This window comes from Leptidea sinapis, chromosome 17 (genome assembly GCF_905404315.1).
Source record: "Leptidea sinapis chromosome 17, ilLepSina1.1, whole genome shotgun sequence".
In the NCBI taxonomy this organism is placed as follows: domain Eukaryota; kingdom Metazoa; phylum Arthropoda; class Insecta; order Lepidoptera; family Pieridae; genus Leptidea; species Leptidea sinapis.
In genome coordinates, this window is record NC_066281.1 from 14,270,900 (window position 1) to 14,282,567 (window position 11,668).

An 11,668-nucleotide genomic window follows, 5' to 3' on the forward strand; every position below is an offset into this window, starting at 1 on the left:
TCCATATGGGCCAGGGTGTCATTCCTCATGTGCAACGGCGGCATGGACGGCTGCCTGGTTGAAGTTACCAAGAGCAGCTTTCGACAACGACCAGAACTTGCGTGTTTCGGTCGGGTAGCTGGAAAGCTGCTCGCCGATTTTGACGACGTGCTTTGAATTCACACGGGCGATTTGCCGCTTAAAAAATCTGGAGGCACGGTTATATTTCCTCTTAAGAACTATGCAAATCGGATCCTTTGTGCCCAGCGCCGCAACCCTAGTTCGATACGCCTATTTTTTGCAGTCAGATGCTGCTTTAACTGACGCATCGAACCAGGGCTGTGATCTGCCACCGATCGGTACTACAGAGCTTGTTATAAAAATATCCATGCCCTGCAGTATCACATCAGCTACTGCAACGACGCAGGCACTAGGATCATCCGAAGGGAAACAAACCTTGCCCCAAGGGTAGGATGCAAAAAAGGAACGCATCCTATCCCAATCTGCTGACTTGTAGTGCCAAACGCGGCGGGTCGCTGGTGGTCTGCGACGTTGGCGTCGGATAGGCACTACACTCCTGACCAGGCAATGGTCGGACGTTCCGAGAGGGGCGTCGACAAACACCTGGTAACTATCGGGATGTGTAGTCAGCAGAAGATCTAATAAGGACGGCATGTGGCTATCCACATCCGGGAGCCGCGTTGGCGTCTCAACCAATTGGGACAGACCATACACCAATGCAAAATTATGCACAGATCGCCCTGCGTAGTCTGTGGTACGTGATCCAAGCCATTCGGCATTGTGCCCGTTGAAATCACCCAAGACTACGATTTCAGCGGAGGGGATCTGTGCAAGCACGTCGTCAATTGCCGCTTGAACGCAGCCCATGAGATGATCGGTTTCTGCGTTACCACTATGGGACCTGTAGACATACGCATGAGCGTGGAGCGGGGTGCCGTGGTGTTACTGCCTCGTTTGTCCTCGGTCATGCGCGGATCTGTGCCCACCCCAGTACTAGGCCGCTACTTCACGCCGGTATTCTGTGCGAGTGTGGTAATTAACCCGGACGAGTCTGGCCCGATTGTGCTGACGTCATAAGACGGCAGCGTGACTCTCCCACTTCTAAAAAGCCCTTAGTCACCTCTTACGACACCCATGGGCCTGGTACTCCCCTATTTTTTTTACGCCCCGGGGAAAGTACAAAGGCAAACGAAAGAACTTGCTTATTATTTTTAAAAACCCTTTATGTACGCGGACGAAGTCGCGGGCATCAGCTAGTTATTAATAAAATAGAGTTCTGTACATGTCTGGAAAATAAAATGTATGTTAAAACCACATGACATCCGTATAACCCCTAACATGTCACACATCACTAAACAAGCACCTTTTCACAATCGGCGTGACGAACAGTCCTAAGTGCAGAGGCTGTCTAGCCGAGGACGAAACGGTCACTCACGTAATTCTGGAATGTGCGGAGGTGGCTAACCAGCGGGCGAAAACCTTAACAAATACGAGGTCGCTCCAGGAAGTCTGAGAACACCTCAGGAATGTTCTGAACTTCTTGGAGAGGGCGCCACGTCGAAATACGAAGTTTCGTTTGACTGATATATTTTCCTATTACGATAGTATTTCGGATCCGAAGATCGACGAATGAAGTTCGCGATTAGACATTTTGTCTTTCGCTTACCTTATTCCCAAATTCACTTACTTTTTATGGTTATGTTATGTAATAGGATTTAATACTAAGTTCGTCGTTTCGGAAACTTCGGCTTTCGATTTTGGTAATAGACCTCCTGGGCTATATACTAGTGGTTTAATTGCGGAAACAGGAGCCCCTATACCATACCTCCATGGGAAGTGGATCGTATCGTAGCGCAGCGGCGCGCGGCGGCTCTGCCAGTCGCGCCCACTCCCAGCGCACTCCGCGCCCGCCCGGAGACTGCACGCTGTAGCACGAGCGGCGCACCCGACATTCTGATACACCTGTTGATTCATATTATATTATACCAGGCCTGTCTCACTTGCAGTGTAGGTATAGAAATCGTAAGTACGTGCGGAGGCCTACTCTGTATTACGCCAGCCAGTAGGGACTGATGACTGAGCAGTGACGCACGCGCGACCTTCGATGTCACCTTCACAAATCCGACCGATATTTAAAAAATGGAGAAACATAAATAAAGCAAAGTATGCTAAAGGTCATTGCGATCCAATTTTAATTTTTTTTAGGTTCCTTAAGACAATTATACAATCTAATTCAAACTGATTATTACTATAATGATATTACCATTTATGATAGCTACTTATTTATTTCCTATATATACGACGACCTGTATAGCCGAGAGGTTAGCGATCCTACCTACTAAGCTAGAGGTCCCGGGTTCGAATCCGGGTAGGTGCAAGCATTTATATGATGAATATGGATGTTTGTTTCCGAGTCATGGATGTTTAAATGTATTTATGTATGTTTATATGAATATAATATGTATGTTTAAGTAAGTATATTGTATTAAATATATCATTGTCTTGTAACCCATAACACAGGCTATACATGCTTAACTTGGGGCAAGATAATTTGTGTAAAAAGTGTTTCAATATTATTATTATTATTATATATTACGTAGGTTTGACTACATGTCGTGGTCTTCCAACTCATACATTACTATCTGCAACTAATGTATGTGTGATGACGAAAGAATATTGATTTAAAATAACAATTACATACCTATTTATATTTAAGAAAAAACTGAGCTATTTTTATAAGATAACCTTATACTAGGTAGGTATTGTTTTAGGTAAGGAAGTCAACCCTATTGTCATCAGAAGAGGTAAGAGAGGTGATTAAAAAGAGTCTGTATTACTTTAATTGATTTTGCTTACTGAGACTTCCGTAATTGTACTATTATAATATATTCTTTGATTATATAGAGCTTTAAAACATTGCTAATACCTATTTTCATAAATATAAAAATATTTTATGCATCAACATGTGCATATTATGTTCTATGTTGAATGGTTGACTAGTTATAGTGACTAATCATTGTTCTTTAAAATTTGTTAACTACATCTTTTGACAAATTTCGTAACAATCATATTAAGTTGTAAAGCATTTACACAAACATTATGTAAAAAGTATTTATACAACAAAATATTTTTCAATTACATAATTAAAAGTATTATTAAGAAAAACATAATAAATACCTATGATTTGTTGATAAAAGTTGGCAATCCCAGTTAGACTATGAAATTGCCCATAAGTACGGAAAATCTCTAAAATATATTTATTTTTTTAGTATATTATCCCTTCAAAATACCATACTAAAAAAAATTTGTAAACATATTTATTTAATCAATAACTATAAATTTCTGTCATCCCATTTCAAAACTCTTGGAACCTCGGCTCAACAGATTATATACTAGTGTTTTTTGTATTGCTGGCAGCAAGCAAAATGGTAAGGTAAGCTTCAACATGTGCTTCTTTCCATAGGTCAATTAAATCACGAAGCACCCATATATCAAGCTTTTTTATTTTACCAATTCAATTCGAATAGGTACATATAATGGGTGTGATAAATAATTATGGACCATGGCGCAAATTCCTTGATAGCTCAGTAGTTGGTTATCAATCAGATTAGTGGCTGATCAGGGTCCATTTTTCAAGGCAGTTTCTTGTATGGAAGCAAACTAAATATCTAATCTTCAAATGTAAAAATATTGGAAGTCAAATATTCCAATATTAGTTTAGATAGTTATAGCTATAATATTTCCCATGTTCTTCTCCGGGGGCAACAAAGGGCAAAAATTGTCAAAGGCCTATGATTTGGTATTACATGAATATTTATTGTACAAACTCGAAAAATACGGAATAAGAGACAATGCAAGTAACTTGATAAAAAGTTACCTAAAAAATCGGCCACAACATACCGAAATATCAAGAATAGTTAAATGCATTAAAAAGTCCACAAAAATTGTTTACACTTCGGAATTTAGAGAAAATCTGAGTTGCGCCATTCCACAAGGAAGTATTACCGATAATACTTTTGCTATTTCTATCATACATCAATGATCTCCCAGACTCTACAATTAATCAATGTGTGCTATTTACCTATGATACAACATTAATTATTAAAGTAAAAGACACAATTACACTAAAAAATACAATTATTAATTCACTTAATGACATTACCAAATGGCTTAATAATAATAATTATTATTATTATATATACAGACAGTATCAGAACAAGCCGCGTGGTGTGCATACCATCATATATCATCCGTACTGTGCTATGGACTCATCATTTGGGGAAATTATTCGGGCGCAATTCGCGCTTTCAGAGTTAAAAAAGAATGTATCCCTGCAATATGTTATGCACACTGGATAGATAGCTGCAAGCCACTTTTTATCAAAAAGGAAATATTCACACTTCCCCCTTTGTATATTCAGGAAATGTGTGTATTTGTACATAAACACCCGGAATATTTCACCAAAATGAAAGATCACTCTACTAGGAACACTCAATACCCAAACAAATTACTTGTACCCAAATGTCAATGGACACTGCCAAGAAAATGTTCATTACATGGCGATAAAAATATATAATAAGTTACCCGACCATTTAAAAGACATGACATGTAGTCAACTTAAGAATAGATTGACAAAATGGCTAATAAAAAATTGTTTTTATTGTTATTCCAATAAATGACTATTTAAATTTAAGGAAAATTGACATATAAATCTGACACAAATATTACTATTTTATTAGAATTATAATTGTATTGCTCAGTGTATAATACTTCATGGTTAGGTTCAATATTGTATAAAATAAAATTTTATACTACATATATTTGCATGCCTTGTAGGTAGAATAACAGAAAATTAATCTAAATAAAATAAGACTGATTGTACTGACCTTATTCCAATGCAAATAAAGATTACTATTATTATTATTATTTTTAAGGAATTGGGAAGTAGTAAGAGGCAAGTAAGGGCTTTTAGAAGTGGGAGAGTCATGTTTAGACTTGTCCGGATTAAATTAAGAAAACCTGTGTAGTAGTGGACTAGCGTGGCAATGTTTCAAATAGGTCAGTGTTGAGGACCAGCGCCCATCCTCCCACCCGTCCCTCTACCAGAACATGTCAGCGGTCATTAAAGAGATTTTTACCCCAGGAGGCTACTGAGTCTGGAAGAGTCAGAGAATCCATCCCCTGAGTATGATCGCTAGGGCTGCTCATCATATTCTGGGGAGGGCACAGAACCGAGATTGCCCGAGGACGAACGAGGTTCAACACCACTGTGTACCACTATATACTGTACTCAAAAATTCTAGCTTTTACGTATGAATTATCATTTACTCTTTTTGATTTTCTTGTGTAAGGCATTGAGTAATTGATGTTTGAGTATTTTTGTTAGATCACTTTACATATATTGTTATTGATATGATTCATAAAGAGATGAACCTTAAAATTTTGATTGAAAGAGCAATGTTTTTGTTTTCCACTTCTTCTCATTAAGGATCAACCTTTACCGTGAGTAAGTGGTGGTAAAAAGAAAAGAAAACTTTTGACCTTCATAAGTGTCATTTCCTTGAATGAATAAGGTGGTTTGTATTATGGGTGTTTATTACTAACCGTACTAACTCTTGTTGACTATTCTTCAGTTCACAAAAAAAACAACAGCTATTTCAACCGATCATTTCAGCTCTTTACATAATTCAATCAGCTAAATTAAAATAAAAAATCTCTCCACCTTGACGTTGGCCGAATCGTCGAAATTCAGTCGACGGAGCCAGTTAATTTAAAAAAAAATAAAACGGTGGTTTGATTTGAAAGTTATAGATCTAAATTCACAGGGGAAAAAAGAAAAATACAACAATATTATTGCACCTACCTGGTGTCTCAGAGCATTGGGTTAAGGTCCTGAGGTTAATGTAGTGGCCCTTCAGTGTGGGTTCTGCATCGGCAAGAACTACTCGTGTTAGCTGCTTGGCATGTGCTCTTTCCAAGGTGCGAGCTACTCCAGGGGAGTGTGGTAACCACTGACCCTCCTCCTGCCATTCCCACACAACAACACAGTGTACAGATGACATTACCCTCTAAGTCATCACCGAATTAATCATGACATATATTGAGGTTTGATGGACAAATGAACCTTAACATCACATTCACGAAAGGGTAATAAATAGGTACTTAGTAACTTAATATGCTACAATTACATGGTTGAGTCAACTTAAGTAAAATTTTAATAAGGATGAAACTTAAAACAAAGCAGTGTGTTTGTAAACAAAATAATAAAATAGTTGTAGGTAGCGAAACGCCACATCAATCCGCAAGGCCCGGACACCGATACCTATTGTTAAACTTTAAACTAGTGTACCGTACACTAAAAACCTACTTTAATTAATAGATACACATATCATGTATTAGTTCATAATATTAAAATGAATTTATTGTATAATTTCCTTGACATAATTAACAAATAAACGCATAACGGTCAGCTTGTCAAGTATAACTAAATTTGAAGTTTGAACTTTGAACCACAGACCTTTTTTTTTTGGTTCTGTTCGTCCATCTGGACAGGCAAAGGGGTCAAAAGCCCATACAGCCAAGTCTTCATTTTTATTTTTCTATTCTTCACGTTACACAGCTTGTTCAAAGTCAAGCTAAGTATTTAATATTTATATAATCTTCAACTTCAAACATAAATAGTACAATTTCACATAAAAGTAGTATTTCGTGTTCTTCATGTATCATTTTCTTCATATACATATAGGTTCGCATGACAGGCCGAAGCCAAGTCTTTTATTGATAATATTCTTGTTCCAATGAAGATCAAGCTTAAACCCTGGGCGGGTTTAATAATAATAAACTTTTATGATATAATACTAAAATATGTATCTCATATACGTTATAAGAAATATATTATACATGAATTATAAGTAATAATGATGAATATTAGTTGAATATAATTATAAGATAATATGAAACTAATTCTAAATAACTAAAGGTACAACTACAAATATAATATTTACTACAAATATAATATATACATTAAAATTTACATTATAAACACAAGTCCAATAATAATTTATGGACGAATATGTTTTAAGTCTGTGTATGTGGATTGTGTCAAAAGCCAAGCCGTATTTTCAAATTTCGCCTACCGTTGAAACTATAAATTTGTAAAGCGGCACGAAGCAGTCATAAGTTTTCAATAGCTGCTGAAGTGAGCGCGGGATGTCTTCAGCATTCTTATAAATATCCAAGAGGCAGTCTATCAGTATAAATCTTTGAAGATTATATTGGGGACAGTCAAAGAAAATGTGATCAAGAGTTTGGATGGATAAATTACAGAATTGACAAGTTGGAGAATCTAAAACACCGATCCTAAATAAATGAGCACAACTACGAGAATGTCCCAGACGTAACCGACAAATTGTGGTGTAAAATTTTCTGTGTAAGTATTTTTTCTTTTTAACAAACCCGGGAGGAGAGATTTCGTTTTTAATGTCGGCTAACCATTTGCCCTTTGTTTGAACAACTTGTTGCCAATAATTCTGCAAGTCTTGCAAGAATGTACCTTTAAAATGAGACAGTGCATCTGTGTGTGGTATGGGAATGTTCAAAGCAGTATGTATCTGATTACTATTCACAATAGATTTAGCAAGATAATCAGCTTGTTCATTTCCTTCCACGCCTATGTGTGAAGGAGTCCAGAATAAAACAATATCTTTTGTTAGGGATAAGCATTGATATTTGTCTCTAATATTGTAAATGATGAAATTAGTTGTAACATTACATTTAGGATATTGTAAAGCTTTTAAAACACTTATGCTATCCATTATAACAATCCAATTATTATATGACTGTTCTACAATATATTCTAGAGCAGCATATATGGCAGCACATTCTGCTGTGTATATACTAGCCAAGCTATTTAACCTATGACCAAACCCACTCCGCAGTTGTATGTCATAAACTGCCATAGAGACAGCAGTATTACTTTTAGATCCATCAGTATAAAGTTGGTTATAATTTTGCCACTCTGACAGCATACTATATACATCTTCCTTATATTTTAATGATTCATTAATAATTATTTTAATAGGTGTATATTTTGAATTATAAGAATTTAAATAACATGGCCAAAGAATACTAGAAAATAGATTATGATCACAAGAAAAATGTAACAAATCAGAGATGCCTTCTACTTGATAGTAGGAATTATTGTCAGTTTGGTTAATATAGTCCTGTATCTTTAATACGAGTGGATGATTATTAATAGAAGTTAATTTGAAAAAGAATTTTGTTTGTAGATATTTGAATCTAAGACCTAGTGGGGGAATATTACATTGTAATGATATAATAGGAGTAGACCTAAAAGCGCCTGTTATGATCCTTAAGCATTTATTTTGTATTTTTTCTAATTTATTCACTAATGTAATTACTCCACCATAACAAAAGAAGGCATACTCAAAATGGCTACGAACTAATGACTTATATAGTGTTAGCAAGATGCGTGGGTCTGCACCCCAATATTTACCAGCTAATGATTTCAGAATATAGCAGGCCTTTAATGCTCGATTTTCTAATATTTCAACATATTTGTGCCATCTAAAATTACTTAAAAACGTAACTCCTAAAAACTTTATTGAATTTCCTGAATTGAAATTTCCTGAGTACCATAATATATTTTTGCATCTCTTATTCTTATAGAATGCTTTGAAAATATTACTACTTTGCTTTTGTCAATACTGACCTCAAGACTAAGATATTGAAAATAAAGCTCCAATTTTTTGAGTGCTACATTAAGATCTAACACAACATTTGATAAATTAAGTCCTGAACTATACACTACTAGATCATCAGCAAATTGGATGTTAGAAACTCTATTACCCAAAACAATATTTATTTGATTTATGTAGATTATAATGAGCAATGGACTCAAAATTCCGCCCTGCGATACGCCTCTATATGAATATTGAGCACCTATTAATTGGTTATTGACTCTAACATAAAGTTTACGACCATGCAAGAAATTGAATATCCAACTAACAATTTTTTCAGGGACATTTAAAGATAGAAGAATGGATGATAATTGTTCTAAATCAACTTATTATTATTAAATGCTCCTACAACATCCAAAAAAACTCCAGCCAATATCTTATTGTCAATCTGGGCACTATGGATGTCAAGACATAAATGCCGTAGACTCTCACAAGCAGAACGACCACATCGAAATCCAAATTGATTATTAGGTAAGAGGTTACTTTCAATATAAAATATTAATCTCTGTTTTATTAATTGTTCAAAAATTTTACCAACACACGAGCTTAGTGTGATAGGACGATATGAATCAGCTGAACTAGAATCTTTCCCATGCTTTAAAATTGGAATTAGACAGTCTGTTTTCCATTCTTCTGGAATAGTGGAGTTCTTCCATAGGAGATTTAATATTTTTAGAAACTTATTTAAGTTAGAAGAGTTTAGGAGTTTAAAAATTTTATAGGAGAGCTAATCCAAACCACATGCAGAGTCCTTTCTTGATGATAGACTAGCTTTTAATTCTTAAATAGTAAAAGTGGCAATCATAAAAGAGTTGGTGCTTAAAGGATGATTATTGTGGATAATTGTCAAATTTTGTACTGTATCTGGAGTATATTTGTGTAAAAAGTTGGATATCCAATTATTGCTAGAGAAACAATTATTATTAGAATATAAGTTCTTAAATTTCCTCATTTTTGTCCAAATTGTTTCATTGGTGTTAACCTATTTATGGTGGAGCAAAAATCTGTCCAGGATTTACGACGTTCAAGTCTTAATATACATTTTTTCTTTGCTTGAGCTTGCTTAAAATGAATGTAGTTTTGGATATTGCAATTTGATTTGAATAAAAGATAAGCCTGCTTGCAATCTTCTACCACTTTAGTACATTGCCCATTCCACCAGGGAAGTTGTCGCTTTCTTATAGGTAGATGAGTAATATTGTTACAGTGGTAGTTGGTTTTAGGTACTGAATTTTCTACCGCTCTAAGAATTAAGGAGCAGAAGTTATTGTAAGACTTCTGTAGATTACGATTATTTATATCAAATTGTTTTAACAAGTCATTTACTAAGTTCTCATATTGGTCCCAATTTACTATTTTCAGATTACTGTGTGGAGGAATGTTGGATGAAAATGAAGAAGATTCAGTTTCCGACACTACCATGGAAAATTTTGTGATTGTAGGCAAATGATAGCTGCCCAAAGAGTCCTGATGAACTTGCCATTCACAGCACAGGAATAATGAAGATGATACTATTGTTAGATCTAGTCCATTTGGTCTCCAAGAATTAGTACCCACTGTAGTTGATTGATCATTATTTAAGAGCATTAAGTCATTATCGTCAATTACATCCATGATGCCCCTTCCTCTAGAATTGGTTCTATTACAACCCCAAATGGTATGGTGAGCATTAAAATCACCAGCAATTATTAGTGGTTTTGGAATACTATGCAACAGTCTATTAAATTTAGATTTGTCAAAGTTAGGTACACTGTTGCCAGGACTATAAAAGCTAACAATTGAGATGTCTTTTTGTTTGTATTTAATTTTGATTGCTACATTTATTTAATTTTGATTGCTACATTTTGCAAGGAGTTATCAGAAAATGTTTCTAACTTTTGAAAAAAATGCCATTTCTAACAAAAATTGCTACACCATTGTGATCATTACCACAATCATTTCTTAGTATTGTATAACCTCTGATAGAAAACTGTATATTTGGTTTAAGCCAAGTTTCTGATATAAGTGCTATGTGTATGTCCTGCTCATAAAGTAGGCTTTGAAGCTCAAGTCTGTTACTCAACAGACTTTGAGCATTCCACTGTACTATGTTAAGTTTGTGACAGTTGAATGTGACGTTTTATTTTTAATTTCTATGGTATCTTTAATAGCTGAACTAATTGCGTGTGAGCTAATGCTTTGATTCTGTGTTTTATTTAGTGTAATGACTTTGATTATTGATTCTGTGATTTGGTTGACGTTAGATTGGATAAAATTAAATTAATGATGTCTTGTGTGTTCTCTATCTTATTGAGTGATGGAAAGTTTGTTGGATGTTTAAATAAATCTGATAATGGTGTTTTACTTTTATTTTTACTATCCAATATCTTTTTTTGTTTTATAGGGCATTGACCTGATACTGCAAGATGGTTACCTTTACAGTGCACACATACTGCTTTGTCAATAGGTATAGTACATTCTTTATATGAATGATTTTCAGTGCAGATTGAGCAACGCTGAGCATTCTTACAGAATTTAGCCAAGTGGTCAAACCTAAGGCATCGGAAAACTGCTTAACTGGCGGCACATAAGGTCGCACTGGTAGACGCCACATCTTTAAGTGAACGTAATCTGGGAGTGAAGTAGATGACGCAAAGGTAATAATGACTGTCTGTGTAGGTTGTAATATAAAACCACTATCGGATTTGTCTTTTTTCATTATACGCCGAACAGAATTTTTTTTTGTACTAGACAAAGATTTGAAAATTTTTTTGTTGGACATATCAATGGGTACGGAGGAAATCACTCCAGACAATTCAGTGGCACCAGCTGGGATGGACGCCTTAATATTTTGTTCCCTTAAAAATGTCGTGTTGTCTAGGAATGTATTAGCCAAATTGGGTCGTTCAAATACTACTCCTATCTTATAT

At 35.3% G+C, this 11,668-nt stretch overlaps 1 long non-coding RNA gene across 1 annotated transcript; it reads left to right on the forward strand.

Moving 5' to 3' along the window:
• The first annotated feature begins 7,171 nt into the window (after positions 1 to 7,171).
• LOC126969033 (uncharacterized) lies at positions 7,172 to 10,571 on the forward strand. Its single transcript, XR_007730330.1, has 3 exons — positions 7,172 to 7,429; positions 9,040 to 9,230; positions 10,122 to 10,571. It is a non-coding gene; the product is annotated as an uncharacterized LOC126969033 (long non-coding RNA).
• Positions 10,572 to 11,668: the final 1,097 nt, after the last annotated feature.